This window comes from Ceratotherium simum, chromosome 35, assembly GCF_057802395.1.
Source record: "Ceratotherium simum simum isolate JZ-2026a chromosome 35, ASM5780239v1, whole genome shotgun sequence".
Taxonomy (NCBI): Eukaryota; Metazoa; Chordata; class Mammalia; order Perissodactyla; family Rhinocerotidae; genus Ceratotherium; species Ceratotherium simum.
In genome coordinates, this window is record NC_141934.1 from 12057174 (window position 1) to 12068601 (window position 11428).

Sequence of the window (11428 nt, forward strand, 5' to 3'; positions counted from 1 at the left end):
GCTGCAGCTTGCAGAGAGGGGCGTGAGCATCATGGCAAATCTCTGGACTCAGAAGTCCCAGTTCCCCTTTAGTCTACCCAAAATTTGTTCTGGAAGAAGGTCCATCAGTCTGAGAATGATCAATAGCCAACAAGCCATGATTGCATTCAGAGCAGACGGCACACATGAAAAAGTGGACTTGATTGTGGAGACTGTATTAATCAGCATAGGTTAGATGATGCTGCTATAACAAAGAAATTCCAAAACTTCAGTTGCTTAATGCAACAACGGTTTATTTTTCACTCACAGAAGTCCTGTAAGCGATTCAGCTGTTCTCTAGGACAGCTGTCCTCCCTGCAGTGACTTGATGATCCAGGTCCCTTCCATCTTGTAGTTATATTGTCCATCCATGTGGTTTCCTGTCCGCTGCTCTTTAACGCCCTCCAAATGGAAAGGACATATTTCTGCTCACAGTCTATTGGTCAGAAGGAGTCACATGGCCTCACTCTAACTACAAGGGAGGCTGGGAAATGCAGAGGGGCACAGGGAATATTTGACGAGCTCTACTGTCTCTTTCACACATACAGATGACAGAAACACTTCCCAGCCGTTAAGATCATGGCAATGGGACATGGGCCTTGTAGCAGGCAGTACAGAAAAGCCAATAGCAAGGCTCTGAGTAAAGGCTTATTATCAGAAACCTGGATGTTCTTTATTTTATATTCTACACATGCCTGAGATATACCACTACCAAGGCAGTCTGCTGAGGGTGCGAGACTGGATATTGGAGATGGAGAATCAACACTGCTCAAATGGCTAGCTCCACATCCCTCATCACATCCCCAACATCCCCTTGAAATTTGTGATCATTTTACAAATGAGGAAACAAATTGAGAAGAATATAATGACTTGTCTGAGTTTGCGTACCTTATAAGTGGAACAGGTTGGAGTGCCGCCTGAATCCGAAGTCACAGTGTCTCCCCTGCCTTCTCTTCATTGGATGGAAATAATAATGATGATGTTAATGCTGATAAAGATGATGGTGGTGATGATGATGACGATGATGATGAAGATGAACGTGATAGCAACTCCTAATTATTAAAGTATTACTACATGCTGCAAAATTTGCAATATCTTTAATCCTCCCAATCATCCTCTGAGATAGGCTCTACCATTATCCCCATGTCACAGAGGAGGAAACTGAGGCCCAGAGAGGCAAAGCAAAACTGGTTCAAGATCCCAGAGCTAATAAATAGCAGAGTTAAGGTGTGAACTCAAGGTTGCCTAATTTCAATGTCACTCCACTGCACAGAAAAGAGAGCAATTCAGTTCAATTGGTTTTGTTTTCTACACATCTCCAATCACCAAGTTTGACTAATTGTTTTTCCTTAAACCGACTACTTCTTATTTAGGCATCTCTTAGATGTCTTCACAACTTGCATCTTTTTTCCAAACGTTTTTTCCAAATCTTTTTGTTCTTAAAAAGGAAAGAGAACAGTGTGGCCTGCCCCACCTAAGGATCCAGAAAAGAAATATGAACGCCCTGATTATGGTCCCTGTAAAAATATACATCCTCACCTCGCTATCCATAACAAGAGACAGACGCTAATTAGGAATTTCACTAGCATTTACAGGCTCAGTTTTAATTATACCAGATCTATCTGCCTTTACTGTGGCCCTCTGATTAACAAGGGAAGGAAATCAATAAGCATACCGAAAAATTGGGATGTGTTATACAGCTAATTCCAATTTTATGTTATAATCATGTTTTAATGTGGGTCCTAATTGCCATAATTAGGCTGCCTGTGACAGTGCTGGCTGGGACAGAAGCTGTCACTATTCTAAGATGACTTGTCAAAGTCTTTTCCCAGATTTTGGGTGCATTTTTGCCATTTGGGTGATTTGGGGTGCTATGGGGGTGGGAACAGTGTGTTTGTGGGTGACAATTCCTACAACCCTGACTCTGCCCAGGAAAGCCTTGGTTCTAAGGTTAAAGCTGGGCCAGGTGCCATGCCTGTGTCATTCATCAAATATTTATTGAGCTCTTCATATGTGCCAGGTCCTGTGATGGGCACTGGGAATATGATGAGCTTCCATTCCATTGGGGGGAGTCAACCATTAAATGACTAATTGCATAAGTGGGAAATACCAGGTGATATAAAAACTGTTATTGTTATATATATACTTGGCCTGATGGGGAGGTCTGGTAGGCTTCCTTGAGGAAGCAAATTCTTAGCTGAGACGTTAGGAGTCTCAGGAGGTAAGTAGGCAGGAGATCATTAGTAGGAGATCATTCCTGGCTCAGAAAACAGCATTTGTGGAGAGCTGGAACTGACAGGCAGCTGAAGTGGAGTGTTATGAAGAAGGGAGTGAGTGGTGCAGGGGGATGCTGGGGCCTGAGCAGAAACCAGACCACGTGGGGTCTTACAGGCCCCTTTGGGAGTGCTCGGTGCCTGGCCACTTCAGGCTCCAAGCTTCGGAGACTTCCTCTTCACTTCCTCTCTTTCTCCTTTCTTCTTCCTTCCTTCTTCTCTCCCTTCCTTTCTTCTCTCCTTCTTTTTCTTCCCTCTCTCTTTCCTTTTCCGTCCCATCCGTATGAAAAGCATTTATTGAACGCTGACTATACACGAGAACATAGACTTCTAGCTCTTGACTCCTATTGATGGTCATTCATTCATTCATCCATTCACCCTTTCAAAAAACACTTTCCTACCGGAAATTCAAGTAGTAGATTTGTAGGGGTCTGTCTTGAATGCTTTCCATTTATTGGAAGCTATTCATTCAGCAACCTCCTACAAAGGCTTAATGGTTTAAGCATATAGTATTTTAGCCCTCTAGCTCGATTAATTAAATATTTAGTCATTCATCCATTTGACAACCATCCTAGGGTGAGGTCCCTCAGAAGCGGATGCTGAGGCAAGGAGTTGGGTGCAAGTAGTTGATTTGGGAGGTGGTCCTGGGAAATACCAGTAGTGGAGTGGAGAAGTGAGACAAGGAAGGAGAAGGAACTCCCCCCACCCCCCCAAAAATGGGAACATTATCAAGCAAATGACCACTGTGGGCAACTGGGGCTCTGTCACATCAGGGACTTCTGGGAGACCCACGTCTCAGAGTTATCCTCCTGCGTGGTGAGGGAGCTGGGGTATTTATACACCAGCTTCAGTCAGTCCTTGTTTCCAGGACTGCTGGAGGTCCCGAGCTAACACCCCAGGACTTCTGGCCTGCTCTGCTGGCAGACAGTAGAGAAAGCCCTCCAGGAAAGAGATGAAGATGCTAACAGTTGGGAGCCAGCACAATGAAATATTAGAAGCTGAAGGGATAAGGAAGAGGGGAGACTACCAAGTGTATCTCCCACAACAGCATTTAAAATACCTACTATGTGCCAGTTATTTGAATTTCATTTAGTGATACACATTTGTCCAACGAGTATTTATTGTCCACCACTATCTGCCTTGTGCATAAGATCCCACTCCACAAGCCTTATATTATCCACTCACTCACAACTCTACTCATTTATCAGACTTGCACTGGGCTCCTGGTGTGTGCTGGGCATCTAGGATTTCAGCCTTAATCTCAGGCTCTAGGAAGCAAGACAGGGCCCCATAGGGACTGGAGAGGAGGCTGGATAGATGTCAGTCTACCCTCTGCAGACTGGAGGCCCAGCCAGGTCTGGAGTGGGTGGCTTCCTGAGGTCTGAGCTGTTATGAGGCAGGCCAGCCATGGTCACTCTGGCTTGTGCCCATGAGCTGTGGGAGGCCATGCAGCAGCTATGCAGATAGCCAGGTCAGCGAGTCCTCTCCCTGGAGCCTGGTGTGGCTCCTGCAGGAACAGGTGAGGACCACACTGGCTAGCTGGGACTGACAAAGAACAAAGAGAAGTTTAGAAGTCAGTTGCACAGGATGCTTAACTGTAGGACTCTGTTGTTCCCAACCATTAATATTGCATGAGATCCAACTGCGAGACTTGCTAAATATGCAACCTCCTGGGCCCCACCCCAGGTTGTGGTTCAATGGGGTGAGCCCTAGGGGGAGGCCTGGGGATCTGCATTTTAACTAGTGTGCTGTGTTCCACAGGGGACAGTGGTCCACAGGGCACACTGAGAAAAACACTGCCTTGGTCTACTAGCCATCTTCTACGGCTGGGGCAACTGAAGCCCGGGGAGAGACCCAAGTTGCAGTAACTCATATGATCAGGACCCAGCCCTCCACCTTTCAGGCCAGAGCCACCCTCAGCTAGAGGGGATGAGACCTCCAGAGCTCCCAGGTGCTTGTGCATTCCAGGCACACTCTCTGTTATTGACAGGCACTAATGGTGGTAATGAACTAAGGAGACCTGAGTTCACCCAATAATTGCAGGTAAGGCTAAGAGTAAATATGATCCTCATTAATGTAATGCAATCTTCTCCATTGTAGAGATCTTATGCGAAGCTTTAAGCACAGGCATAGATTAACCGCATCCTTTATTTTTTCATTTAGCTTTCAGAAAAAAACATTTCAGAATGCCTATAAAATACACACAGTAAGAGAAACCAAAGATATATTGAACTCCCCAAATTCCATGTATATAACTATGTATTTGAATAAGATGGTAAGAGTGTGTACATGGGCATATTTATCGAGCCACATTACATGGTTACTGGGACAGAGAAGAAAGGGATGAGGAAGAGAAGGCACAAGAAAAAACTGTAGCAGGATGAAATAATACATATGGTATAATGTTAATTGGATGCAGAATACAAAATTGTACATATACATTACTGCCAAGGTATAAAAATAAAAAATGCATCTATACAAGTCCTGAGAAGAACAAAATAAGAAGAAAAAAGAATTTCCAGGTAATTAAGGTTTTTTTAAAGCATTATTCCTCCATCCTCCCAAAAAAGCAATGATATTGAGGAGAAAGATATGTAAGAATGTAATAGCAAGAGATCGTGAAAAAAGAGTGTATATTCTGATATGCATGCTGTAGGCGGGGCTTCTAAAACTTTCTTAGAAATGAGACTTGTCTGAAGGGTTTGTTAGGATGCAGATTCCCAGCCCCATCCCTCAGGGATGCTAATTTTAATGAGCTTCTCATGTAGTTCTGATGCACGTTGTAATTAGGACACAATACGGTCCCAGACAGTAATGGCTGCCCCAGCCCCTCTTCACTCAGCCGGATTTGATCAGGCCTGAAATCTCAGTCAGAATCTATTTCCTGTAACAAGACCATGTTAAAATGCAATCTCCGTCTGGAAGATCATGTATTGAGTCTGGTCATTTTAACATAGTGTGGTAAGGTGATTAAGACATTTAGACCCTGTCCCAAAATCAGATTTATTTACTAAGAATAGCAAATATTTATTGACCACTTATGGGCCCAATGCTAAGAGCTTTACGTGCACTCAACAGCTCCAGGTAGTAGCGCTTTGATTATTACTGTTTTCCAAGTGAAAGGACTGGGGCACGGGGAAGTGAAATAATCTTCCCAAGGTAGCACAGCTAGTAAGCAGAAGAGCCAGGATTTGAACCCACATTATCTTATATAGTAATATACCACTTGTCCCTGAATAGTCAAAGGGACTCAAGAAATCAGAAATGAGGGAAAAGACAACCAAAAGAAGTAAGGTAGGAATTCAAACCAAGCCTGATGACCATATTTCCCAAGCCAAAATTCCTATGTGTGGTTAGACGAAGAGCTTTTATTTTTCTATTTTGCAAAGGTATGAGGATGTAATCATGCTTACTTAACGTTCTTAAGGAATAGGATGTACTGAAACAAATGAAACTCCATAACTTTATGGAAACAGGCCTGGATCTTTCAGTCTGGGTGGAGATATGGGCTCCGGGTGTTGGGGACACAAAGGCCTGGAGTGGGTCTGTGAAGATTTTAGGGTATACCCGCAGAGCGCTTTATTTTAAGCTCTCTGATGTTGAGCAGACTTCCCCTATAGTCTGGTGCTGTAAAGGGAATGTGCTGAAATCTGCTAGACGAATCAGAAGGATCAAGACACCAGCCCTGTTCCATGGTATGAATGTATCACATTTGTCTCCTCACTCACCTACTGATTGTTTCAGATTGTTTCCACTTTTTGGCTACTACAAATAAAATGGCTACAAAAATTTGCATACAAGTCATTGTGAGAGCACAGGTTTCCATTTCTCTTAGGTAAATATGGAGGAGTGGAATGGCTATATCATATGGTAGGTGTATATTTAACTACTTAAGGAACTACCGAATGGTTTTCCAAAGTGGTTGTACCATTGTACATTTCCACTAGCAGAGTGTAAGAGTCCCAGTCACTTACCATCCTTGTCAACACTTGGTATGATCCATTTTTCTAATTTAACCCATTCTAGTGGGTGTATAGTGGTATCTCACAGTGGTTTTAATTTTCAATTTTTTAAGGACCCATGATTTTGAGCATCTTTTCATGTGCTTATTTGCCATCCCTGTATCTTCTTTGGTGAAGTATATGTTCAAATCTTTTACTTATTTTTTGGGGTAATTTTTAATTATTGAGTTGTAAGAGTTCTTTATATATTCCAGAGACAGAATCTTTGTTGGATATGTGTTCTATAAATGTTTTCTCCCAATTAGTGGTTTGCCTTTTCATTTTCACAAGTGTATCCCAGAGAGCAAAATATTTAAATTTTGATCTCGTCCAACTAATTGATATTTTCTTTCATAGTTTGTGCTTTTGTGTCATATTTTAAAAACCTGTGCCAAATCCAAGGCCACAAAGAGTTTCTCTTATGTTTTCTCCTGGAAGTTTTGTAATTTCAGCTCTTACATTTAGGTCTATGATCTATTTTGAGTAATTGTCATATATGGTTTGAAGTGAGAGTCAAGGTTCTTTTTTTTTTTGACTGTCCACTTGTTTCAGCACAATTTAATGAAAAGATTGTCCTTTCCCCATTGGATTGCCTTGGCAGGTTTATCGAAAATCAATTGACTGTACATGCGTGGGTTTATTTCTCAGCTCTATTCTATTCCATTGATCTATATGTCTATTCTTCTGCCAATACCACACGGATAGTGTCTTGATTACTGTAGCCTTATAATACATCTTAAAATCAAGCAGCTTAGGTCCTCCAACTTCGTTCTTCTTTTTCAAAATGATTTTTGCTTTTCTAGGTTCTTTGCCCTTCCATAGGAATTACATAATCTTCTTGTAAATTTCTGCAAAAAGCCCTGCTGAGGTTTTGATTGGGATCGCACTGAATCTGTGGGTCCATGTGGGGAGCACTGACGTCTTAATGATATTAAATGTTCTGACCCCTAAACATGGTTTATTTTCTCATTTATTTATGCCTTCTTTAATTTCTCTCAACAATATTTTATAGTTCTCAGAGTACAGGTCTTGAATATCTTTTGTCAAATTTATCATTATTTCATATTTTTCATGCTATAGTGGTAGTAGTATTTAATTTCAACTTCCAAAGGCTTCTTACTAGTTTATAAAAATACGATTCATTTTTTGTATATCAACCTTGTAAACTCACTTATTAGTTCAGGTACCTTCTTTGTAGATTCCTTAGGATTCTTTCTTTGCAAAATCCTTAGGATTTTCTATGGAGATAGTCATGCCTTCTGCAATTAACACTAGTTTTACTTCCTCTTTTCCCATCTATATGCCTTTCATTTTTTTTCTTCTTTGCCCTGACTAGAACCTCATGTACAATGTTGGACATAATGTGAGCAGAAACCCTTGCTTCATTCCCCACCTAAGAGGGAAAGCATTCAGTCCATCACCATTAAGGATAATGATGGCTGTAGGGTTTTTTTCTAAATGCCATTTAGCAGGTTAAAGTTCCTTTCTATCCCTGGTTTGATGAGGATTTTTATTAGGAATAGACAGCGAATTTTGCCAAACATGTTTTCTGCATCTTTTGAAAAAATCATTTAATTTTCCTCTTTTAGTCCCTTAATATGGTGATTTCCATTTATTGGTTTTCAAATTTTAAATTGATCCTGCATTTCTGGCATACACTACATTTAGTCAGTATGAATTATCCTTTTTATATATTGTTGGATTTGATTTACTAAAACTTTGTTAAAAATGCATGTGTCAGGGCTGGCCCAGTAGCATAGTGGTTAAGTTCATGCGCTCCGCTTTCGTGGCCTGGGGTTCTCAGGTTTGGATCTCGGGAGCAAAGCTAAACACTGCTCATCAAGCCATGCTGAGGCAGCATCCCACATACAAAATAGAGGAAGATTGGCACAGATGTTAGCTCAGGGCCAATCTTCCTCGCCAAAAAAAAAAAAAGTGTGTATCTGTGTTCATGAGAGACACTGATCTGAAGTTTCTTCTCTGTAATGCCTTCCTCTGATTCTGGTATCATGGTAATGCTGGCCTCACTGAATGAATTGGGAAGTTCCCTTTTCTCCTATTTTCCAAAACTCTTTATGTTTAATTGTATTTTTTTTTTTTCTGTAAATGTTTGGTAGAATTCACCAGGAAAGTCGTCTGGGCCTGGAATTTTCCTTGCAGGAGGGTTTTTAACTACCAATTCAAGTTCTTTAATAGATACAGGGCTACTCAAGCAATCCATTTTTTTCTTGAGTGAGCTTTGGTCGGCATTTTCCAAGGAATTTGTCCATTTTACCTGAGTTGTTGAATTTATTAGTATAACATTGTTCGTAATATTCCCTAATGAGCTTTTTAATATCTATAACATCTGTTGCAATGCTGCCTCTCTCAGTCCTGATGTTAGTAATTTGTGTCTTCTCTCTTTTTCTTGATCATTCTCTCTAGAGCTTTATTACATTTATTGATTTTTCACAAAGAATCAGCTTTACTTTCATTGATTCCATTGCTCTTTTGTCTTCTATTTTATTGATTTCTGCTCTGATCTTTATTATTTCCTTTCTTCTGCTTACTTTTGGTTTAACTGGATCTTCTTTTTGTAGTTTTTGAAGGTAGAAACTGAGGTCATTTATTTCTGCTTCTCTAATATAAGCATTTAATGCTATAAATTTCCCTCTCATGCTGTTTTGGCTGTATCTTTTTGATATGTTGCACTTTTTAAAAATTCAATTCAAATGCACTTTAATTTCTCTTTTGATTTCTTCTTTGACCCATTGGTTGTTTAGAAGTGTGGTTTTTGCTTCCAAATATTTTGGAATTTTCCAGATATCTGTTAAGGGTTTCCAGTTTAACTCCATTGTGATTAGAGAATATGCTTCGTAAAATTTGAATCATTTATATTTATTGAGACTTGTTTTATGGGCTATAATAAGGTCTATATTGGTAAAATATTCCATTTACATTTGAAAAGAATATGTATCCTTCTATTAGGCAGTTTGCTCCATAAATGCCTATCAGATTGAGGTGGTTCATTGTGTCCTCCAGGTATCTATACCCTTTTGATTTTGTGTCTACTGTTCCATCAATTATTGAGACAGGGATGTTGAAACCTCTGACTATAATTGTGGATTTGCCTATTTTTTGCTTTTAGTTCTATCAGTTTTTGGTTCATCTATTTTGAAGCCAATATTTGACTTTTTAAAACAGCTTTATTGAGGTATAATCTATAGGCCATAAAATCCATCCATTTTAAGTATACAATTCAATGGTTTGTAGTAAATTTACAAACCTGGGCAACCATCGCCACAATCCAGTTTTAGAACATTTCTAGCACCCCCAAAAGATCCCTCTTGCCTCTTTGCAGTCAATCCTCCATTCCTACCTTCAACTCTAGACAACACTAATCTGCTTTCTGACTCTATAGATTGTCCTTTTCTGGACATTTTAGATAAATAGAATCACATGATATGTGCTCTTTTTCATTATTTCACTTACATGATATTTTTTGGGTTCACCCATGTTCACCCATGTTGCAGCATGGATTGGCACTTCATTCCATTTTACTGCTAAGTAGTATTCCATTGAATGGATATACCACACTTTTTTATTGAGGTCAAAATGGTTTAACATTGTGTAATTTCAAGTGTACATTATTGTTTATCAGTTTCTGTATAGACTGCATTGTACTCACCACCAATAGTCTAAGTTTTATCCATCACCATACATATGTGCCCCTTTACCCCTTTCACTCACCCCCCTCACCCCCTTCCTCTCTGGTAACCACTAATCTGTTCTCTTTATCCATGTGTTTGTTTATCTTCCACATGTGAGTGAAATCATGCAGTGTTTGTCTTTCTCTGTCTGGCTTATTTCGCGTCATATCATACCCTCAAGCTCCATCCATGTTCTTGTAAATGGGACAATTTTATCTTTTTTAATAGCTGAGTGATATTCCATTGTGTGTACATACCACATATTCTTTATCCATTCATCAGTTGAAGGACACTTGTGTTGCTTTCACTTCTTGGCTATAGTGAACAATGTTGCAATGAACATAGGGGTGCGTAAGTTTTTTTAAATTGTTGATTTAAAGTTCTTTGGATAAATACTCAGTAGCAGGATAACTGGATCATACGGTATTTCCATTTTTAATTTTTTGAGAAATCTCCATACTCTTTTCCATAGTGGCTGCACCAGTTTGCATTCCCACCAGCAGTGTATGAAGGTTCCCTTTTCTCCACATCGTCTCCAACATTTGTTATTTTTGTCTTGTTAATTATAGCCATTCTAACAGGTGTAAGGTTTTTTTAATCCATTTCGTTCATCCCTTTGCCAGTTAATGGACATTTGGATTGTTTCCACTTTTTGGCAATTATGAATAATGTTTCTATGAAGATTCATGTACAATTCTTTGTGTATACATATGCTTTCACTTCTCCTGGACAGATTCCTAGGAGTTGAATTGTTATGTCATATGGTAAGTTTCTGTTTAAATGCGTGAGGAACTGCCAAGCTGTTTTCCAAAGTGGTTGCACCATTTTACATCCCCACCAACAGTGTATGAGAGTTCCAATTTCTTTACACATTCATCAATGCCTGCTGTTGTCTGTCTTTTTGATTATGGACTGCTTTTTGACCCATTAAAATGACATTTCATAGGATTCAACTTAATATTACATTTTACAGATGTAAAGCCAAGACCCAGAGGTAAGAGGTGGCAGAAATTGGATTCAAATTCACATTAGTCTGTCACACAAACATAAGCCTTGTGAGCTGCGTGTGGCTACCGCCTTTTTTCATTGGAAGCCCAGCACTGGCTTTCCTTTCCAGTCAGCTGCGAGTCATGCTCCAATCTCAGAACCCCTTTCATCTGTTCTCTCAGTCCCTCGGAAAGCTGGCTTGGCCTGTAGGTTTGCTGCCTCGACTTGGCTACAAAGACCCGCTCCATGCTTGCTGCCTCTGCAGGGCTGATGCAGCAGGAAATCAGTGCTTGCTTAGGTGTGTCTGAGTCCCGTGGGCTTATTCCCAGATTGGTATTCATACCAGGAGTTTCTCTGCTTCTACTTAACGCATCCCCTATAAACTGTGTGACAAGCTCATCTGAGTCTGTTACCACATTATTGTTATAAGAAACCCTCTTTTAGGTTTGCTGAATTTGTG